At 42.3% G+C, this 22,666-nt stretch overlaps 1 long non-coding RNA gene across 2 annotated transcripts in view; it reads left to right on the forward strand.

Annotated features, from left to right (window-relative positions):
- Positions 1-17,244: 17,244 nt before the first annotated feature.
- The window catches only part of LOC131490375 (uncharacterized), a 47,655-nt gene continuing 42,233 nt past the window's right edge, over positions 17,245-22,666 (forward strand). For both annotated transcript variants that reach the window (XR_009251064.1, XR_009251065.1), the window contains exons 1-2: positions 17,245-17,348; positions 20,411-20,543. This is a non-coding gene — a long non-coding RNA (uncharacterized LOC131490375). The remainder of the gene's footprint in view (positions 17,349-20,410; positions 20,544-22,666) is intronic.

Raw genomic sequence — 22,666 nt, forward strand, 5'->3', positions numbered from 1 at the left:
GCCTGAGCACGAGTTCAGGATGATACGGGAGGCGAGGGCGGACGGCTGGAAGTTTGGGGTATGGAGGGGGGCGAGGGCCGGTGGGTGGCGTGGCTAGATCCTCTAATGGGTGGGAGATCGGGGAAGTTGGTGAGGTGGGGTCATGGGGGGTTGTGGGCGGGCAAGGAGCACACATGCAGAGGGGCAGGAGAAACATAGGTGGGGGCGAGACCTGAGGTCCCAAAAGGCCATAACATAGGGTACTTCTCCCCATTTTCCAAGCGGATGGCAGAAATTGTCCAGATCGGTTAAGATTTGGTATTGTAAAGACCCCTCAGGTGGCCATTGAGAATCATTATCTAGTTTGTACTGAGGCCAGACTACAGTGCAAAAGCAGACGAGTCGGTTACGACGAAGTTCGCCTTGTAAGCCTAGGAGCCGGAAGTTTTTAAACAGACGTTGGAGGGGTGTAAGAGATCAAGGCAGTTTAGACTTGTTACTCCCCACTGGCGTGGCAAGGCGAGGCGTCCCTCACGTTGGGATAAGGGGCCTTGCGGCATGCGGAGGAGAGGAGACTGACTTGCGAGACATCTCTCGTGGGTGTCAGCGTAGCTGGAAGGGGGGAAGGAGGGGTCTGTCCTACTTACCAGCTCCTGTAGGCTCTTGAGAGTAGGGTGGTTGGCATCTGGCTTGGTGAGGAGTGGGGAGTTCAGCCGAGTGAGGCGAGCTACCACCTCCTCCCGGGTTTCGGCATCAAATGTTAGTGTCAGGCGTTGTGCGGGGTAAAGATAGGAGCTAGAGGGGCGCCTGGGTGGCGCAGTCGGTTAAGCGTCCGACTTCAGCCAGGTCACGATCTCGCGGTCCGTGAGTTCGAGCCCCGCGTCAGGCTCTGGGCTGATGGCTCGGAGCCTGGAGCCTGTTTCCGATTCTGTGTCTCCCTCTCTCTCTCTGCCCCTCCCCCGTTCATGCTCTGTCTCTCTCTGTCCCCCAAAAAAAAAAAAAAAAAAAAAAAAAACGTTGAAAAAAAAAAAAAAAAGATAGGAGCTAGAGTCAAAAAGAATTTTTGCAGTTTAAGGCTTTATTGGGAACTAAGGTTCCGGGCGAGGTTCCATGACTCAAGGAGGGAGTCAGAGAAATCGTGTCCGGGTATGGTGGGGTAGGGTATTTAAGCTGTAGCAGTTCCGGGTTTAGGCTCGGGTGGGTCTTTCTCTCGTGCCATGTTGTGCTGTCGCTCGGTAATTGGTTGACCTTCAGTTCGTTCTGGAGAGCCGATTGGGGCTTTCCTTTGGATTGTGCTGGCACTCAGTGATTGGTTGACCTTCAGTTTGTTCCGGCGCGCTGCTTGGGGCTCTCCATTGGGTTGTGCTGGCGCTTGGTGATTGGTTGCCCTTCAGTTTCTTCCTGCGCGCTGGCGAGAGGGCCCTCCCCTTCCAGGGACATCCTAACAAAATTAAGAGTACTATTTGTATTAAAAACATTTTTCCAACTGCCCACCATTCTGAGCACATGCATGGACAGGTGTCTACAACAATGTTCACTGAATGGCATTCAGCAGTACTTTTAGGACTTAAGATAGCATTTTACATTTCACCTTCATACTTTTCCCACATTATTTGAGTTGTTTATAATGATTGTGTGTCACTTACACACAATTAGTGCAGCAATCAGTAAAAGAAAAATTTCCTCTCTCTTTGAGCGCAGTACACTTTGGGTTTTCTCTACTCTTACAAAAAATATATATATTGGTCTGGTCTATTTTACAAGCCCCCTATAATCATTTTGTAAAGTCACATTACGTTCTTTTTTTTTTTCTTCTTACATAATTTTCAATTATCAATTACTGTAGTACATTGCTGAGAGATAGTATACTATCTAGATAAGATAAGTAGATAAGAGGACAGACTCTGGGGCCTGACTGCCTGTGTCCACTGGACTTACTCTGACCTTGGGCATGTACTTCGTTTCTTCAATTTCCTATTTGCTATGAACAATATCTACCTCACAAAATTAAGCAAGTCTCCCTGTGCAGAGGAAACGTTCACAACAGTTCTCTGTGTTTACCATTGTGATGCTTTCTCTATTTTATTTTGATTTTAATAATATAAGCAAAATACATTCACTTTAGAAAAGAAGTAAATCTCAACTAAGCAAAAAGGACAAAAAAAAAAAAAAAGATTTCAATCCCTTTACCTAGAAATAATTATATCTCATTGTGGTACTTTATGTATTTACTTATACTTTTATCTTAGTTTCCTTGTGTTGTGATTCAGGAAAAAAGAAAAACTAGAAAGTACTTTTTCTTTCACATTTTCTTCAGGAAATTACCTTTTGACTAGGTATTAAAGGCACACAGTCGAAAAGTCAAAAGGTACAACAGGGTCTGTCTACACTGGAAGGTAAGTCTCCCTCCATCTCCAGCCACCACCCAGTTCTCCTCTCCGGAGGCAACAGATATGAACGAATGAATAAGTGAGTGAATGAATGAATACACTTTTTTGCTTCTAATACTTTCCTAATGGATTTTTTTTAATGTTTATTTATTTATTTCGAAAGAGAGAGAGAGAGAGAGAATGAACAGGGGAGGGGCAGAGAAAGAGGGAGAGAGAGAATCCTAAGCAGGCTCCACGTATCAGCGCAAAGCCCTACGCACAGCTCAATCCCAGAAACCATGAGATCGTGACCCGAGCTGAAATTAAGAGTTAGCTGTTCTACCAACTGAACCACCCAGGTGCCCCGTCCTAATGGATTTTTAAAATTGAAGTATAATTAACATACTTCAGGTTTCAGGTGCACATCATAGTGATTAGATATTTTCATACATTACAAAATGGTCTTCACAATAAGTCTAGTTACCATCTGTCACAAAATTACTACAATATTATTAACTACTTTCCCTGTGTTGTGAATTTCATCCCATGACTTACTTTATAACTGAAAATTTGTACCTCTCAAGCCCCTTCACTATTTTGCCCAGCCCCACAACTCTTCCCCCCTTTCTTTTTTTTTTTTTAATTTTTTTTTTAACGTTTATTTATTTTTGAGACAGAGAGAGACAGAGCATGAATGGGGGAGGGTCAGAGAGAGAGGGAGACACAGAATCGGAAGCAGGCTCCAGGCTCTGAGCCATCAGCCCAGAGCCCGACGCGGGGCTCGAACTCACGGACCGTGAGATCGTGACCTGAGCTGAAGTCGGACGCTTAACCGACTGCGCCACCCAGGCGCCCCTCTTCCCCCCTTTCTGGTAACCACCAGTTTGTTCTCTGGGTCTATGAGTTTGTTTCTGTTTTAGTTGTTTTTTTTTTTCTTTTTTTAATTCCATATGTAACTGAAATCATATGGTATTTGTCTTTCTCTGTCTGACTTATTTCACTTAGCGGAACACCCTCTAGGTCCATAAATGTTGTTGCAAATAGAAAGATTTCATTCTTTTTTATGGCTGAGTAATTTTCCTTTATTTATATAGAATATATATAATGTATATATTGTAATATATAATCTATATTGCTTCCATGTCTTGGCGATTATCAATAATGCTGCAATAAACATAGAGGTACATCTATCTCTTCAAACTGGTATTTTCATTTTCAGTTGGCTAAATACCCAGAAGTGGAATTGTTGAATCATATGACATTTCTATTTTTAATTTTTTGAGGAACCTCCACACTATTTTCCAAAGTGTCTGCACTGACTTATATTCCCACCACCAGAACACAAGTGTTCTTCTTTCTCTATATCCTTGTCAACCCTTGTTATTTCTTATCTTTTTGTTTCTAGCCATTCTGATGGGTGTAAGGTGATGTCTCATTGTGGTTTTGATTTGCTTTTCCCTGATGATGAGTGATGTTGAGCAGCTTTCCATGTGTCTGTTAGCCATCTGGATGTCTTCTTTGACAAAATGTCTGTTCAAGTCTTCTGCACAATTTTAATCAGGTTGTTCATTTTTTTGATAGTAAGTTGTGTAAATTCCTTATATATTTTGAATATTAGTCTTTATTGGATGTATGATTTGCAAATATCTTCTCCCATTTGGTAGGCAGAAATTTGTTGTTGTTGATGGTTTCCTTCGCTGTGCCTAATGAATTTTTTTTTAATTACACTCATTTCTTCATGGAGAGGGCAGAGGAAGCAGTTTCATTTACCCACGGTCAACCACAGTCCAGAAGCAGATGATCCTCCTTCTGACATAATCACCAGGTCAATAGCAGCCTAACGCTGTGTCACACGCCCACATCATTCACCTCACTTCCTGTCATCATGAATACATGTTGTCATCTCACATCATCACAAGAAGAAGGATGAATACAGGACAATAAGTTATTTTGAAAGAGAGAGAGGACCACATTCACATATTATTGTTGTATATTGTTATAATTGCTCTCTTTTACATTGTTGTGGTTAACCTCTTACTGTGCCTAATCTATAAATTAAACTTTATCATAGATATGTATAATTAACCCTTGAACAATGCCAGCTTGAACTATGTGGGTCCACTTATACACAGATTTTTTTTTCAGCAAATACAGTCCAGTACATATAAATGTATTTTCTCTTCCTTCTGAATTTCTTAATCCCATTTTCTTTTTTCTAGCTTACTTTGTTATAAGAATACAGTAAATAATATGTATAAAATAGACAACGTGTGTTAAGACCTTTATGTTGTTGGCAAGGCTTCCAGTCAATAGTAGGCTATTCCTAGTTAAGTTTTTGGGAAGTCTAAAGTTACATGCAGATTTCCAACTGTGCAGGGGTCAGCCCTCCTGATCCCCCATGTTGGTGAAGGGTCAACTGAATGGGGTTTGGTAACATCTGCAGTTTCAGTCATCTCCTGGAGGTCAAGGGATGGACCCCCTGTAGCTAAGCATGACTACTATATCTGACCAGTTCTTTCCTTTTCCTTCTCATGAATCTTTGAGAAATTCAGGAGAGATCTTTGGCTTCCCCAGGCACAGTCTAAAAAGGAGTGGCTGCTCGCTCTAGCCTGGGGCCTTCCCAGATCATCCCTCCCTTATGATTTGGGGGAGATTGCTAGCCACAAATCTCCTCCACATCCTCTCCAGACAGGATTTCAGGGTGGCACAGCCAGTGAACCCTCCTCCCCTAAAAGATACAAAGTTCTGAATCCATTGTTCTTTTATCAACCCTTAAAGTGGAGTTTCTTTCTTATTGTAAAAGTAATAAATGCTCATTCATTTAAAAAACTGGCAGAAAACATATCACAATATGAAAAATAAAAATAAATGTTTGAATATGTGTAAATTCTACCATTTATAGAATTGGGGTTCATTTTTAAATATTAATATGGCTACTGAGCTACTAATTGAAAAGATACTAAAGCAAACAAAACAAGAGAGTTTACACCACATCTCAAAGTCACAATACAAAGAAGGGGGCGGTGAAAATTCTCAAATGAGAATAGCCATTATTTTAGTCATTTTAATAAGCAAGATTCTAATGTGATATTTGGGCTAACTCAAGATTCCCTTACCCCGCGTCCTTTCTTGACCAGGATGGAAGCATTTGAGAGTGATAAATATACTCCTTGAGGGTTGAATTTTAAAGCACATCAGCTGTGCCAAATAATTGTCATATGTGAAGCCTAGTCTCATTGCATTGTTGGCATGTGGTTTGCTGAGCTCCTTTGTAGAAGTTAGACAAGATGCTTGCCCCGCCTTTCTTTCTTTGACTCGGCCTCTTTCTATTAGACAAATCAGAAACTAAGATTGTCACTTCACAGAGAGAAGGAAGACAAGGAAGTCAAACCGCCAGGGTAATTCAGATTCTGTGTGAGGACCGTGACTACGTGTGGCTAGGGGATGGTTTTCCAAACAACTCAGTCGTCTTTTTTTTTTTTTTAATTTTTTTAACGTTTTTATATTTATTTTTGAGACAGAGAGAGACAGAGCATGAACAGGGGAGGGTCAGAGAGAGGGAGACACAGAATCTGAAACAGGCTGCAGGCTCTGAGCTGTCAGCGCGGAGCCGGACGCGGGGCTCGAACTCACGGACCACGAGATCATGACCTGAGCCGAAGTCAGCCGCTTAACCGACTGAGCCACCCAGGCACCCCAACAACTCAGTTGTCTTTTACAGCTACTCTAACTTAATAGCTCAATCAAGATAAAATGTTGTGAACATTTATAATAACAAGCCGGCCTCACTTATTTTTTGGAGTCAGATAACTCTTATTTGTTCACTATAAACAACTATTTTTTTAATCCGTGTTTATGTTATGCATAATAATGACCTGAACGCTTTCACATCGTTTCAAATGAAATATTCTGGGTTTTCTCCCAACCAGTCCAAAATAGTGAGATTTTTACTGCATCCAGTATTCCAGGAATTTGCCTTTTTTTTCCTTGTAGTTCTTATATACATTTTTAATTACACACGGTATGTGTCCATTGTAGGGGGAAAAATGGGAAAAATAGCTATGTTTTAAAACATTTATAAGATTTGGAGGTCTAAACTTGAGCCAGAGGTGAGAAATAAAGTGAAGATATCTAACAGATATTAAAATGAAATTTGAGTTAATTTACCAAGACTTAGGTATTTAGAATGCACAGATTTATCAGACACCTTTATTTTACTTTAAAATGATTTAATGTAGGGGAGGCTGGCTGGCTCTGTCTGTGGAGCCTATGACTCTTGATCTCGGGGTTGTGAGTTCAAGCCCCACGGGTGGCATGGAGTTACTTAAAATTTTTAAAAATATTAATAAATAATATGATTTCATGTTGACTGTTATCATCAAAGTTGCTACTATTTTTTTCCTCTACTAACCAAATAAGGATGTTGACTAATTCATCCCATAGGCTGAACTATACCCAGTTAGTCAGAAGCAAGTGATTTTTAATTCCATTTATAAAATATGCAAGGGAAAACATTCCTACTTTGCCCAAATAATCTGTTACTGTATTTCCTTCCTGCCCTGAATAGCTCTACCATGAAGAAGCTTTTCATTACAGTTCATTTAAATCTCTTAAGCCACATCTTCACCCCATTTCTTGTGGGAATCAAATGTATTTGAATCTATTGCCTGTGACTTTCACTTCCGTCTGGGCATTTGTCTCAGTTTCTGGACTATTTTGGCTTTTCCTTGCCTGTAATCCACTTGTGTTTATTTGTTTGACAGAAACAACTGTTGGAGTCGTGTGCTTGTAAACACATAACCACAAATTCTACTTCCAAGCCCAGTTTCTGAAATTGCTGGTAAAAATTTGTAAAACCTTGTAAAAATTCCACAAGAAATACACAAATACATTCTTTACCGTAAAAGATACACTTCCTCTCACCACATTGATTTCCTAAGCCATTTACTGTCTATACTTTCCACCCAGTTCCTACACATTGTCAGCCTGTTTTGATTTTTTCCCCCTAAGACTTAAGCAGGATTTATTTTCTCTGTCTGTATAACAGTAGAATACAGATCTATAGAATCAAAATACAGTTCATCATCAGTAGATAAAAGGTTTTTATGTCCTCCCATGGAGGCTGGATACTCACATCTAGTATCTGTTATTTGACCCAGCCATGCTGAGTCATACCAATGGTCCACTGTCTTCAGTGTCCAGTCTCTGATAATTGAACCAGGACTCAGACAGAAGAGCTTGGTAGACATCCTTAGCAAAACCCCACCTTAGCCCCCCACCCCTCAAAAAGCGCGATTTAGCTTCAATTACCCTTCACTTCATTTAAATAGTGTTTCTCTCCATTAACTAGCTGAGTGACTTTGGGAACATCACCTAACCTCGGGGGCCTCATTTTATTATGTACAAATAGGGACACTTGGGTGGCTCAGTCAGCTAAGCATCTGACTTCGGCTCAGGTCATGATCTCGCAGTTTGTGAGTTCGAGCCCCGCATTAGGCTCAGAGCCTGGAGCCTGCTTCAGATTCTATGTCTCTCCCTCTCTCTGCCCTTCCCCCACGCATGCTGTGTCTCTCTCAAAAAGTAAAGAAACATGAAAAAAAATTTTATTATGTATAAATAAATCAGGTAGTCAGAGGATGCCATTTCTAAATTTTCTCCCTGCTTCTAAAATTCTTTTATGTCCTTTACTTATCTCAAATGAGAGGCTAAAAATAAGATAATGATATTGGTAACAATAACTTATAAAAATATAGCATGTATTTTTCCCTAAGGAATTTTCACTTTGCTTCCCTATTGAAAATATTGATCAAGAGATCTTGACATCAACAACCTAGACATGATTCCTATGCTGGGGTCGGAGTGAACCAAGGAGACTGAGAGGACAACAACCAAGGGGCAGACTGGATTCCAGTTTGAGAAGAGAAGCAAAAGTTCAAAGTCAAGAAAAATTTGTCAAAAGTCAAGTTCCGCAGAGGAGGCGAGGCCATAAAAGGGAGACAAAGTCACGTTTCAAAAATGATCAGAAATAGACTGGGTATCAGAGTGGGAATAAAAATGGTGTCATGGTGGACCATATGAGGCTTTTCACACTCTATACTGGTTATCTATTACTATCTAACAAATTACCCTAAAATTAGCTGCTTGAAACAACAAACATTTATCTTCTCATATGCCTTCTCAGGGTCAGGGAGCTGAAATGACTTAGCTGGATTTTGTGGCTCAGGGTCTCTCATGAGGCTGCAATCAAACTGTTGTCTAGGACTACAGTCTCTGAATTCTCTGAATTCTTGACCAGGGCCAGAGGATCCATTTCCAGGCTCACTCACATGGCATTGGCAGGTGGCTTCCTCTCCACCTGGGCTTCTCCATGGGGTTTCTTACAACAGGATTCCCCCAAGCCAAGTGATCTGAGTCAGATGCCCAGTGAGAGGGCAAGAAAGAGATCAAAATGAAACAGTAGTGTCTTAATAATGTAATGTCAGAAATGGCAGACAATCACTTCCGCCATATTGTTCTGGTCACAAACACCAACCCCAGTACAACAGAAAGAGAACCACATGGGGTGTGAAGGCCAGGATCGCTGGGACCATCTTAAGGGTTGGCTGCCAGAAGTCCCATGCTGCAGCCTATCTGTTTGGGGATAGCTTTTTATGGTGTCAAGGGAGAAAAACTCAGAGTGGACTTAATACATGAACAAAAGCTTCACAGTGTTAGGAGGTAAGCTCAGGCTCAAAGGTACCCAACGCTAGGGGCTGCCAAATGAAGGGAGGTGGACAGGGCTATAGGCATGAAAAGAGCTAACAGAATACAGTAGAAGTTGTCAAACTTCTTGTGGAAAGGTCTGGATGGAAAAGATTCCAAGCTTCATGGGCCCTACAGTCTCTGGTGGCAATTACTCAACTTTGTGTTTGTAGTGTGAAAGCAGCCATAAACAATGTATAAAGGGATGAGGCGGATGTGTTCCAATAAAACTTTCTTTGAGGACACTGAAGTTTGAATTTCATATAATTTTCATGTGTCACAAAATATTATTATTTAGATTCTTTTTAATCATTTAAAACTGTAAAAGTCATTCTTAACCCATATGTCCTACCAAAAGAGACCGTGAGCCAGATTTGGCCAGTGGCCCTTGGTTTTGTGGATCCAGAATGAATGTAGGCTAAGTAAGACCTGACTGAAACATGAGTAATATAGCAAAGTGCTATTTTTCGATAAAAGTGTTAATCATAGTAATATGCGGAATACCTAATGTGCTTCCTCAAGTAGTTCAAACTCAAAATATGTAACATCCCCTAAAAATGTTTATTAGCACCCTTAAACTCCTGCTATTTTAGTTAGTAATGTTGGAGGAAATGGAACCAAAACCGGACATGGAGGAGACCAAGGTTTAATTAAAAACTCATCTCATCTGTTTTGCTCATTTGTTTTCTTTCTGAAATTCCATACAAAACAAAGACACAAACAAACAGAAAAAACAAAGACAAGCAAAAACTCAGACTCTTAAATACAGAGAACAAAGTGGTAGTTACCAGAGAGGGAGTGGGGGGATGGGGGGATGGGTGAAGTAGGTAAAAGGAATTAAGAGTACACTTACCGTAATAAGCACTGAGTAACAGATAGAATTGTTCGATCACTATATTGTACACCCAAAACTAATATAACACTGTCTGCTAATTATACTTCAATAAAAAAGAAAAAAACATCGCATCATCTTTTAAAAATGAAAATCCAGTAACTGCTATGTAAATATTTCATTTGATCACATTTATTTGTTGCAAATATTTTCCCCATATTTTAATAAAATAGTTAAAAATAATTTAATAAATAATTAGAGTGATGTATGCAATTTAAGCCAAATTTATTTCCCTAGGATAAGCAAAGAGTCGTAGGAATTTGAGATCAAGAACTAATCTTTAAAGCACTGAATTTTTGAAACCAATGTGATTCCCAAACAATAGACACTTTGAATTCATGAACCATTGATAACAGGATAGCAGGACCATTCACTGAACATTTCCAAGTGTGCTATGATGGCTTAGGAGAAAGTTAGTGCTAATGTCTGAACTCTTGCTCTTCTGAATTTTATTTTATCTTTTATAAATACAAGGAATACAATAGGAAAAGTTATCATGCATATTATTTGAATTTTCCAAATTGGAAAAAGAAATTGAATTGGTCTGTTTCCTTTGATGATTACTTAGATTTCATTTTGAAAACATGCTGAATGCAGGTCCCTTTAATACAATAATAGACAATAAACCATCTGCTGGGTAGTATCTTCCTAACGACCAATGGCCTCAGAGCACGGAGCCCTCTCGACCATTCCCAGGGCAACTCATCTGAGAAGAAAAGACCTTGAGCTGGCTAAATTGCCACAAAACTATGCCACCCCATTTCTCAGTCTCCTTCATTCATTCTTCCGTCATTGATCCATCCATTCAAACAACTACTGTTGTTTTCCCAGCCCTGGGCTCCACATAAGAGAGCTTCTCTCCAGTGCAAATCTGACCGAATCTCAGCAAGGCTACAGAGCCCTCATCTCTAATAAGACTTTTCTCACTTATGTAGTCAGGGAAACTCAATTCATCTGTTTGCTTTGATGTCACCTATAATAAAAGTCAGTGCCTTCTTCATTGACTTAATCTTTGTTGTTTTTAAATGTTCCTAGTCAAAACTAGGAAAAGCCCAATAGCACATTCTTATACTGATTCATAAATGAACCTAGTATTTATATGCCTAACCTAGTACATACCTGCCTACCAACTAATAAACTGTAGCATTAAATTAGAGGGGGAAAACAGAAACAGGAAAAAAATCTTTTTTTTTTTTTAAAGATTTTATTTTTAAGTAATCTCTCTACCCAATGTGGGGCTTAAACTTACAACCCCAAGATCAAGAGTCACATGCTCTACTGACTGAGCCTGCCAGGCGGCCCCAGAAACCGTTCTTTTACCCTAATCAGGGTGTCGCGTAATAAAAAAAAAAAAAAAATACGTCTGTGTTAGCTGGACAGCATTCTTAGTTCAGAGAATCTGTGCTTTTAAGTGGACAAAAGGACTGTCTGGGTATGCTGCCTGGTACTATTCTCACTTCTCACATCCAGCGAGCCAGCGTGATATGTCAAAGACGTGAGAAAACGTGCCGAGCTAGAATTGAGGACTCTGCTCTTAAAATTGTACAAACATTGTCAGTTATCAGAAGGAGTTATTTTAGTTGGAGAGGCTATTGGAATGCCCTAAGGAAATCTGATTCTTTGTTGATTTAATTTGGTCAGGAGATACACTGCTCTGTGAACCACTGACTCGACTTCATTCTTACGAGGTGGGGCAATTAGTTAGAAAGAAAAGAAACGTACTCTTTGAACGAAAGACCATGAAAAGGGACACTCCCTTGCTCGAACTCCTAACAATCCATTAGAGATCAAATAAAAGTTGGCATCTTTTATAATATCAGAGCAGGGATGGAGTGTGAGAAGACAAACACCTCTGGGTCATCGCTGCCTACGAGGTCCTCCATTTTCCCACACGAGCCTGTGCGGCCATTAGCCCAATGTCCTCCAGCTCATTCCTCTTTCTGCCACATTCTGACCTCTGGAAAATTAGGTCCGTTAGTACTTTGGGACATTTGTCCTAATGATAGTTCTGAACTGATTTAGATAAGAAAGAATGCATATAATTTTAAACAATTTCTTTTATCATGCATGATGTATTTATCCATCGTCATAACTGAATGAGAAGAAGAAAGGGCGTTCGTCATCAAGTGAGGAAAGAAATATTTTCACCATTAGCGAAAAAGCTGTATATTTGGTAAGCACCTAACTGCATATCAAAGAGACTTACACATTGTGTATTACACATATCAAAGAGACTTGTTTCTTGTCCTTGAGGAGCTGCCCATTCTGAGAGGAAATCATGTAAATGAAACAGGAACTTTGGCATAAAGGTAATAAACCAATTCATGAATATGCAGTGCCTTATTTACATCAACTCCAAGTCAAAAATGATTTAAAGATAGGGATTATGAATAGCAGTCTATCTGGGGTAGGACTGGGGAGCTTGGGGGTACAATTTCAATTCTAGTCAAGAGGGAGAAGTTTTAAACTCTTTATAATCAATACAGAATTTTCCTTGACTGTGTACCTAAAACAGCAAACTATGATTCGAAATGATGACCCGAGAAAAGGGTCATCATAGTTTCTTCTTAGAGTCAAAGAGAAGACAGAGTCCCCTTCTTTTGCTCAGAGAGGGCCTACTCTTGCACCTGGGGAACTCACCTGTGTGTCCTCACAGACCCGAGACTGAAAGCCTGAGGCTTTCAGTGTCTTAGACTGGATTTGGGCACAGTAGTTTACTCTGGGGGTGACCCTCAGAAGCAGAAGTGAGGGGAAAAAAAGTGGGCAAGACAGGAGGAGCAAGCCACTATGGTGTGTGCTATTGATTGCTTCTCTGGACTTTTAAGGCTCAGCCTTATTGTAGGAAATGCCCTGAAGTCCCATGCGGAAAGTAACTCTAAGTCATAGCACCCGAAGATGGGAGGCTGGTCTATTCATTTACGACACAGAAGCCAAGAATACACAATAGAAATGATAGTCTCTTCGATAAATGGTGTTGGGAGCACGGAGCCTGCCTTGGATCCTCTGTCCCCCTATCTACCTTCCCCTCTCCTGCTTATGCTCTCTTTCTCTCTCAAAACCAAATAAATGTCAAAAAAAAGTTAGGGCTGCCTGGGTGGCTCAGTTGGTTGAGCGTCCAGCTTCTGCTCAGGTCATGATCTCGCAGTTCACAAGTTTGAGCCCCACGCTTCCATGCTTCATCTGGAGCCTGCTTCAGATTCCGTGTCTTCCTCTCTCTCTCTGCCCCTTCCCCACTTGTGCTCTGTCTCTCTGTCCCTCAAAAAATAAATAAACATTAAAAAATGGTGCTGGGAAAACTGAAGGGCCACATGCAAAAAGCCAGAACTGGACCATCTTACACCATACACAGAAATAAACTCAAAACAAATTACAGACTTGAACGTTAAGACCTGAGACCATAAAACTTCCAGAAGAAAACATAGGGGCTAAAATCCTTGACATGGATCTTGGAAATGATCTTATGAATTTGACACCATAAGCCAAAACAACAAAAGCAAAAAAAAAAAAAAAAAAAGAGGATTACTTCAAACTAAAAAGCTTCTGCACAGCAAATTTAATTATCAACAAAATGAAAGGCAAACTACTGAATAGGAGAAAATATTTGTAAATCATATACCTGATAAGGGGTTAATATTCAAAATGCATATAGAACTCATACAACTCAATAGTCAAAAAGCAAAACAAAACAAAATAAAACCCAAATAATTCAACTGAGGAAGTGAATAGATGTTTTCCAAAGAAGACATACAGATGGCCAACAGACACAAGAAAAGATGCTCAACATCACTAATCACCGGGCAAATGCAAATCAAAATGACAGTATTACTTCATACCTGTTAGAATGGCTACAGCCAAAAACAAGAGATAATAAGAGTTGGAGAAAATGGAGCCCAGGAGCACTGTTGGTGGGGATGTAAACTGAGGCAGCCACTATGGAAAACAGTATGAAGGTTTCTCAAAGAAATTAAAAATAGAACTATCAAATGATGCAGGAGTTCACTTCTGGGTATATACCTGAAGGAAATGAAAACAGAGCCTCAAAGAGATATCTGCACTCCTGTGTTCATTGCAGTGTTATTTACGACAGCCAAGATATGGAAATAACCTAAGAATCTATCAACGGAGGAATAATGAAGATGTCACACACACACACACACACACACACACACACACACACACAGTGGAATATTATGCAGCCATAAAAAGGAGGAAATAATGTCATTTGCAACAACATGGATGGGCCTTGAGAGCATTATGCTAAATGAAATGTCAGAGAAAGATAAATATGGCATGATGTCACAAATACATGAACCTTAAAAAATAAATATAGAAACAGATTGGTGGTGGCTGGAAATGGGCAGGGGTTTGGGGGGAAGGTGAGAGAAATGGATGAAAGTGGGAAAAAAATACAAACTTCCAATTTTAAGATAAATAAGTCCTGGGCATGTGACGTATAGCCTGGTGGCTATAGTTAACAATACTGTATTGCGTATTTGAAAGTTGCTAAGAGAATCAATCTTAAAAATTTTTTATCACAAGAAAAAAAAAGTGTATGTTCGGTGATGGATGTTAAACTTATTGTGGTAATCATTTCACTACATGTGAAATCAAATCATTGTGTTGTATCTCAAATCATTATGTTGTAAATCTAAAACCACTATAATGTTACATGTCCTTTATATCTCAATAAAAGTTGAAGGAAAGCAAACATAGGAGGCCGGGCATTATCAATTAGGTTCTATCTTCTGTTGCTCTGGGGTGGCTTCTGAAGGCAGTAAATCCCTCGAGTTTTCCAGCTACAATGTCCCCACCTGAGTGAGCTCACGCAGCTTCAGAGAGAGTTCTGAGGTAGAGAGAGTTGTAAAAGGTGCTTGAGACAGGACACTGCAGCATAGATCGAAGTGTCCACCGCTCCTGTGGCGAGAATCGGAGGCAAGAGGTGGGGTATGATAACGAGCATCACTCATGTCTGCTGGCCAATCTCTTGCAGCTGTCAGATCTCGTCATGTCCACAGTGGACCCACTGAGTTGGACGTGCCCATCCTGGAGCACTTACGTGATGCCCCAGTGAATTCCCTGAATTCCAGATATGCGTCTCCCTGTCACATTGCAGCAGCAACAAGCAGCTTTTCATGATAATCAGAACTGATTTCTCCTGCCGGTACGGGAACTCCTTCCTTGCCTGGTAGTCTCCCGTGTTGAGACCAAAATGCCCAGGCCGCCGACTTGCTACAGTTTAGCTTCCATGGAAGCTTTACTGTGCTCAGGTCAAAGCAATCATCTGGAACCAGAATTTTCAATCCATTAGAACTTAGAGTCACAGGACTGATGGGTGCTGATGGTGGTGGTGAGAAGGGCAATCCTACTTTTATCCCTTCGTCCCTGGACCCATGAAGTCTGGCTATTAGAGACACAGCACTCTGCACCAGCCAGCAGTTCATCCTGAAGGACAGAATCCCCAAGCTCATGCCTTTTTGAAACCTTGAATGAGCCATCCCAACGTTCTTACTGCTTCCAGGTAATGGGAGAACCCACTGTATGGGTGGGACAATGGGTGCCCTTTGTCATACTTCCTTTGCCATAAAAGGGTCTTTTGGTGCAAGACAATGTTAATCTGGGGTCCCATGCCTATAAATGAAGCACTCTGTAAGCACTCAGACCACTGCACTCACAGATGTGCGGCAGGTGTGGAGTGCAAACCCATATCCAGGATTGCTGTCAGTTCCGATAGGGACAGATCGCTCCTCCTTCCAGAACGGACTGTGTCCAGTGTAATTTACTTGCCATCAAGTGGCTGGCCTTTCAAACATATCAGAAATAGAGCTCCTGATATTCTCCCTCAAACCTGCTTTTCCTTGATGTTCCCCGTCGTAATTTATGGCAACTCTATCCTTATGGTTGTTCAGGCTAAAAACTTTGGGAACACCCTGAACTCCTCTCTTTTTCTCACATTCTACTGCTGATGCGCTAGCAAATCATGTTGGCTCAGCTTTCAGAATATATCCAGAATATGGCTTCTCCTTCCCCATCTTTACCTCCCACTCCAAATTTACCTCTGTCAACTTTTATCTGGATTTTTGGAATAGTCCTTAACTGGGCTTCCTGCTTCTGTCTCTAGCCCCACGAAGTCGATTCTCAACCTGTCATCTCAACCCAATCAACCCTGTTAAAACACAATCATATTATGTCATTCCTCAGTTCAAACCTTTCCAACGGCTCCCAGTCTCAATCAGAGAAAAAGTCAAAGTCCTTACAAGGGCCCATGTATCCCCCAAGTGATCTGAGTCTCTGTGGCAGACAGACTCCCAGGGGTCCCCATGCCTTTGTGTGTCCATGCCTTTGTGTGATCCCCTCCCTTTGACTGTTGGTGGGAGCTGTGACTGGCTTCCCCCCAACAGAATACAGCAAAGGTGTCAGATGTCACTCCCGTGATTACATTTATGTAACTTTATGTAGCACTCCTCTGCTAGCAGACTCTCTCACTCTCCTGCTGGCCTGAAATAAGCAAGCTGCCATGTTGTGACCTGTCTATAGAGTAGGCCATCTGGTAGAGAATTCTATGCAGCTTCCAAAACTGAGAGTGGGCTCTGCTGAGGCCCAACAAGAAACCCCTACAGCTCTCAGTCTTACAGCTGCAAGGGAATGAATTCCAACAACCTGAGTGAGCTTGAAAGTGGATCCCTCCCTAGTTGAGTCTCCAGATGAGAACACGGCCCCACTGCCACCTTGACTAGAGCCTTGTGAGACCTCAGCAGAGGACGTTAGGCTGAGAATGGACTCCCGACCCAAGAAAACTGTAAGCTAATAAATGGGTGTTGTTTTGAGCCTCAAAGTCTGTGCTCATTTGTTAGCAGCAACAGGTAACAAATGTAGTCCTGTTACTTTTCTGAACACATCCCCTCCTACTGTCCCCATCATACACTCTGCTTGAGCTACTTAGGCTTCTTCGTTGTGTTTCTCATGAGCCAGGTACGTGCCCATCACAAGGCCTTTGCATGTGAAGTGTTCCTCAGCTTGGGATGTTCTTCCCTAAGATGTACACATAGCTCTTTGTCCTCACACACTTCTTGTTTTCACATAAAAGCCATCTTCTCAGTAGGCCAGCTTTTCTAAAACTTTACAACCTTCCCTCATCCCGTAACTTCCTTCCCTACTTTATGTTTTCTCCTTGGAATTCATCTATAACTCCATGCTATACCTTACTCTACACTTTAATGCTTTATCCTACCTCCTGTTTTTCTCTCTCCCTAGAACGATAGCTCCACGAGGACTGGGATCTTTGTGGTTTTGCTATATTCACCCGACAGCGAATCCAGCGTGTGTGGCGGTGTGATTCCTTTCTGCCACGCTAACTCACTCTGCAGCAGGTACAGATTTAGAACATATCTGGGTTTAGCCAGGGTTGGCGCATGATGAGAAGACAGAAGGGCAGCAGGGCAGACAGGCTGTGTGTTTTCTGAGGAGCGGTGACGCTACAAGATCAAGCGTAGGAGGGAAGGAGGGACATTCAGGAAGTGGTGTGTAATTTGAGGTTTCATTAAAATCCGGGAATTCCTGGGCTGGGATTACTAGATACGCAGGAGACTAGGAGGTGATGTTTGGAGAGATGGCGTTTGAAACCGAGATGGTGGAAATGCGCTGGGTAATAACAAGGTCTAGGATGTGGCTTTGTGATTGGGTGGCTGAGATGAGGTGGAATAAGAGATCAGTGGCTGTGAAAGAGTCAGGAACTGCGAGACCAGTGTGTCGGGTGGATGGTGTCTGAAATTCTGAAGTCTCCAAGAATGGTGAGAGGGTTGAGAGAGAAGTGACTTAAGTGTTCAAGCCACTGAAGAATAAGGCACATAACAGAGAGATTGGCAATTCATAGCTGTGATTTAGGACGACTGCAAGAGGGAGAAACCACCTTCGCCTGAAAGCTGAGGCAAACAGAAGTCCTGTGGGGGGTAGCCAAGTTTTTGTTAGATCAGGGATTGGAAAGCTACCACCCTTGGGCCAAGTCTGGCCTGCCCCTGGCTTTGTACATAAAGTTTTATTGGAACACTTTGTTGACGTATTTTCTCCGACTGCTTTTGCACTAGAATGGCAAAGTTAAGTAGTTGCAGCAAAGATTGTGTGGCCCGCAAAGCCTAAAATAGGTACTTCCTGGCCCTACACAGGAAATGTTTGAGTCAGAGCAAGAAGAGGAATGGAATGTTCTGGTACACTAGGACTTTGTTGATAATGGACTATGAATTTCAAAGGGACCTTTGGGAATGATTTAGGAGGAGGGAGAAAGGTGGAAGATGAGGTCAGATGAGGGCATTTTAGGGCAACCTGGCCAGTGATGGTGATCTCGAGGCTTAGGCTTCGGATGGTGACTGAGGCAGCCAGGGAGGTGAGAAGGTGCGATGAGCTGGATCTCCAGCACACCCCAGGCTGGGGACCTCCCATGCATGGAGGTGCTGAAGCAGCTCTGGGAGCCTGCAGCCGCTGAAGGCGGCTTGGAAGCTTGATTTGCCTTCGGCTGATGCATGGGAGCCCGCAGCAGTAAACATCTCTGGGCTCTGGGCTTGCTAGCATCTGATCTGGGGTCATCCCGCACAGCACAGGCACTACCAAATTCCTGAACGTGTTCCTGGAACACAGAGGAAGGGGTGGAAGGAAGGAGAGAGGGAAAGAGAGAGAGAGAGAAAGAGCGCGCAAGCAAAGCAGGCAGGCAAACCAACAAGCCATATAAGTAAAAGTTAAAATGACAACTCTGGGTTACATCTATTAGTTCTAGAAATTCATAAGCCAGATCAAATGCTAGCTGGCATGGATTTCATATTAAAAAGTCTCCTTATGACCTGAGACAATCAAAGTAAGGAATCTTATTATCATCAGTGCTAGGACCTCTTCCAGGACCTAAAAGATCCATGGCTCAGTGACAGCAAGATACAACGTGTATCTTACTCTCCTTTAATCTATTATACCTCTAATCAACTACCTGGAGCCCTAGACAGTGATTAAGGTGCTCTTTTAAAACCTACCCAGACTCTTAACTGTGTCAGAACTCTTGCAGGATAAATGAGTAACACATGGCCTCTGGCTAGCCCTGGCAGAACTGCTTTCCCGCTGTTAACTATAACTTCTACCTGTCTCAGCCACAGGCAACCTTTCCCACCTTCCATCCGAATAATGAAGGGGAAGGCATTGCTTCTGAGTCAGCCCCACTGCGCGGAGAAGACCACGCTCTACTGCTTTGAGTCCTCTTTTCTGGCTTCCCATGAGGATGCACGGTTTTGTTACACGCCCCCCCCCCCCCCCGCCCCGGGAAACTTAACCCAAATTCCCAGTAGGGAACCGCCAATTCTAGAAGATTCCACCAGTTAATGACTGCATTTTAATACATTTCCGTCTTCATAAGAGTAGAACGGCCCCCTCCCTTCCCTCGCAGTCCCGGAGCTGTCTGCTGGATTCGCACACTGTTAAATATTTCTCAGCTTTGCTGCCTTTAGCAAAGGTTTCTCCCCTACAAACTTGCTCAGAGCAAAGGGCCACTCAGCCAGGAAAAATAAAAACAAGATTCTGGAAAGATTTAATAGAAATTTTCAGCCGGGTTGATCGGGTTTCGTCATAGAATGCCTGACATTCCTCAGGGAAACCTAATTTAAAGGCAGAGAGTGAAGTCACTCTGAGAGCCGCAAGTTCTGAGAGCCAAAAATGACATCTAAAAATCATATTTGTAAATGTACCCGGAGGCTATGGCGTGATGGGCACCCATAGGAGCAGGGCCCTAGGCATCTGCCTGTGCCTCCGGCTGCTTATGTTGATTGACCAGAAATAGCAACAGCAAGTTTTCACCTAGGTTTCTACCATCATTCCCCCCAGCTACAAATGTTACTCCCAACCCAAGGATCAAAGTGATTTCTCTTACAGGGAACGTCTTCCATCCCCTTCATGGGCAAGTCCACATTTTGCTACAGCGCACGGTCTGTTCTCTTTGGAGCCAATGAATTTCTGTTATCATTCTTACAGCGGCCGTCTCCTGTGTTATTATATTTACTTTTCTTTGCTTCCTCATGTCTGTGTGCTTTCCCTATCTTTCCTGCCCATTCCTACCCATTCCTTTGGGCCTGTTCCTACCTAGGAGAGGAGCAATTAATTCTAACAGAATGTGTAATATTCTAGGGAGAGGAAACGGGAAACAGGATAATATAGTCACTTGGTATGTTCTGAGACCTATGAGCAGTTTACTGTGGCTGAAGCCAAGGATATGTGCAACATGGGTCAGACTGTGAACCTTTATCCTACAGGCAGAGGTCAGTCATGACAGATTCCCTGCCAGTGACATAACTAGGTCGACACTGTAGAATAATCTCTGTATTAAGGAGGTCTCTAATAGTTATTTGTGGTTGCATATTAAGATGTAGAGACTGAACATAACAAAAAATTTGCTATTTTATAGTTTCCGTGGGTGAGGAATCCAGCCCAGCCTGACTGAATGCCTCTCTTCAGAGTCTCTCCCAAGTCTGCAATCAAGGGGTCAGCCGGGATGGCAGCCTTCTCAAGGCTCAACGAGGGGAGGATCCAATTCCAAGGTAACTCAAGTGGTTGTTTGGAGGACTCAATTCCTCACTGGCTGGCTATTGCTTGGGGGCCTACCTTAGTTCCTTGACACTTCTATCTGGGTTTTTCTATGGGATACCCACTTTCTGTGGGTTTCTCCACAGAGCGCCTCAAAATATGGCAGCTGGGTCCATCAGCATGAGAAACTGAGAGAACAAGTAAGACTGAAGCTGGAGTCTTTTTGCAACCTAATCTCAGAAGGGATATCATGTTATTTTTGATGTGTTCTGTTCATCAGTAGGAAGTCACTAGGTCCAAACTCTCCTCAAAGGGAAAGGATTACACAAGGACATGAGCACCAAGAGGTGGAAATCACTGGAACTCATAAAAAAATAAGAAGGGAACCAGGAGAGCATAGTGTCCAGAATCCAAGAAGAAGATTTCAAAAAGTAGGAAGTTATACATAGCATAGAGGTGTCAATGCTCTCTAGCCAAAGCCTGCCAGGAACCTACCTGTAGTCGAACAAATTGGGTGTATTACTTGTTGCAGGAGGGAAGGCACACACCGTGGGGAACCATGGGGTGTCTCAGCAAAATGTTGTTAGAAGCTATATTGGATCTGGACTTCGGATGAATGATTGGGGTGGGGGGAGTCTAAGGAAGCAGCGGCTCACTGTGAACTGGTTGCTGTCAGAGAGTAGGGTCAATTCTATGATCATATATCTCAACAAGTCTTATCTACAGGGAGGAAGAACTAGAAGGAGGATAAAGTTGTAATCGGTCAAGAAGCCATCACTCATTTTGGCTGAGAGAGGGGATGGTTGGCATTTTGTGGTGGCACAGTTACCTTGCTATTGTCTCTTCTGAAAATTATGAAGTGGCCTTGTTGGGGCTCATTTTACCATGCTCTAAGGGTGGCCTTGTATGAGGTTACTGTTCTCTAAGACCATTTATGTCCAATAGGAGGATAACATGACCTAGCCATGAGTGCCCAGCCAGCTTCAGAATGTCAGGGGAAGACAAGCAGTGGTTAAGAGCATGGCTCTGGAACCAGACTGCCCGGATTCAAGTCTGGACTTCACCGCTTACTACCTCTGTGACCCGGGTCCATTGGTAAACCTCCTCCGTGTACTTTAATTTTCCCCCCTTAGAGTAGAAACTGTAATAGTGTCTATCTCATTAGCTTGTTACAAGGATACATGAATTAATATACATGTAAAATATTTAGAACAAAATGGGCATGTGACAACTATCTCCATGCTGATTATCATTATTATCCATGACCCTTGAAGGAACAATGTTGTTAGAGTAGTAGAAGGCAGAAGCCAGACTGCCATGATCAAAGACAAATGGTAGTTGATGGAGTAAGGTCATCATGTGCCAGACAGCCCTTCAAGAGGAATCATGACAGGAAGATCTGGAAATCGTGCAGAAAGGGGAAGGAAATTGGTTTATCCAAGGTCAGTATAGAATAGTGCCTCTCAAAGAGTGTTAGAAATGCAAAATCTCGTGCCCTCCAGGGGATTCTTTTATTTCAATACCTTTGCGGAAGTATAACTGACATAAAGTAAATCACACCTATTTAAAATATAAAAATTGGTAAGTTTTGACATAGGCACACGTCATCAAACCATTAATCAATCAATCAATAATGAACATCTTCATCACCCCTTGGTAATCCCTCCCTTCTGTCCCCCAGCCCCCCATCACTATCCCCCCGTGGTTCTGATGCTGACATGTGAGAACCACAGGGGATGTGAAACAAATTCTGTTATGAAAAGGACCTAGAGTTATGGCTCAAAAAATAGTAATAAAGATGAAATCCTAACAGTGAGGAAGGGAAGGAAATGGGAGACACATGTTGAGATCAGAGTCTGGGAAAGGCAGAGGAGGCCTGCCAGCCCCAAGGCTGCGGACAGGGCGTTTGCTGAGCTCTTTCACTGGACCAGGAGCGCAGGGAGCAGTGAGGACATTCAAGGGGCTTTTCAAAGGCCACCACTCATGCACTTCTGCTAGGAGAGTGTTTCAACTCCAGGTCTCCGATCATGGCACACCCCTGCTTGAAACCATTCAGTGGATTCTCTTTTCAACAAGGTGCAGTAAAAACAAATAGATAAACAAACAGCAACAAAACTTCAGCCTGACTTTCAAGACT

The sequence above is a fragment of the Neofelis nebulosa genome, chromosome 11 (genome assembly GCF_028018385.1).
Source record: "Neofelis nebulosa isolate mNeoNeb1 chromosome 11, mNeoNeb1.pri, whole genome shotgun sequence".
Classification (NCBI taxonomy): Eukaryota; Metazoa; Chordata; class Mammalia; order Carnivora; family Felidae; genus Neofelis; species Neofelis nebulosa.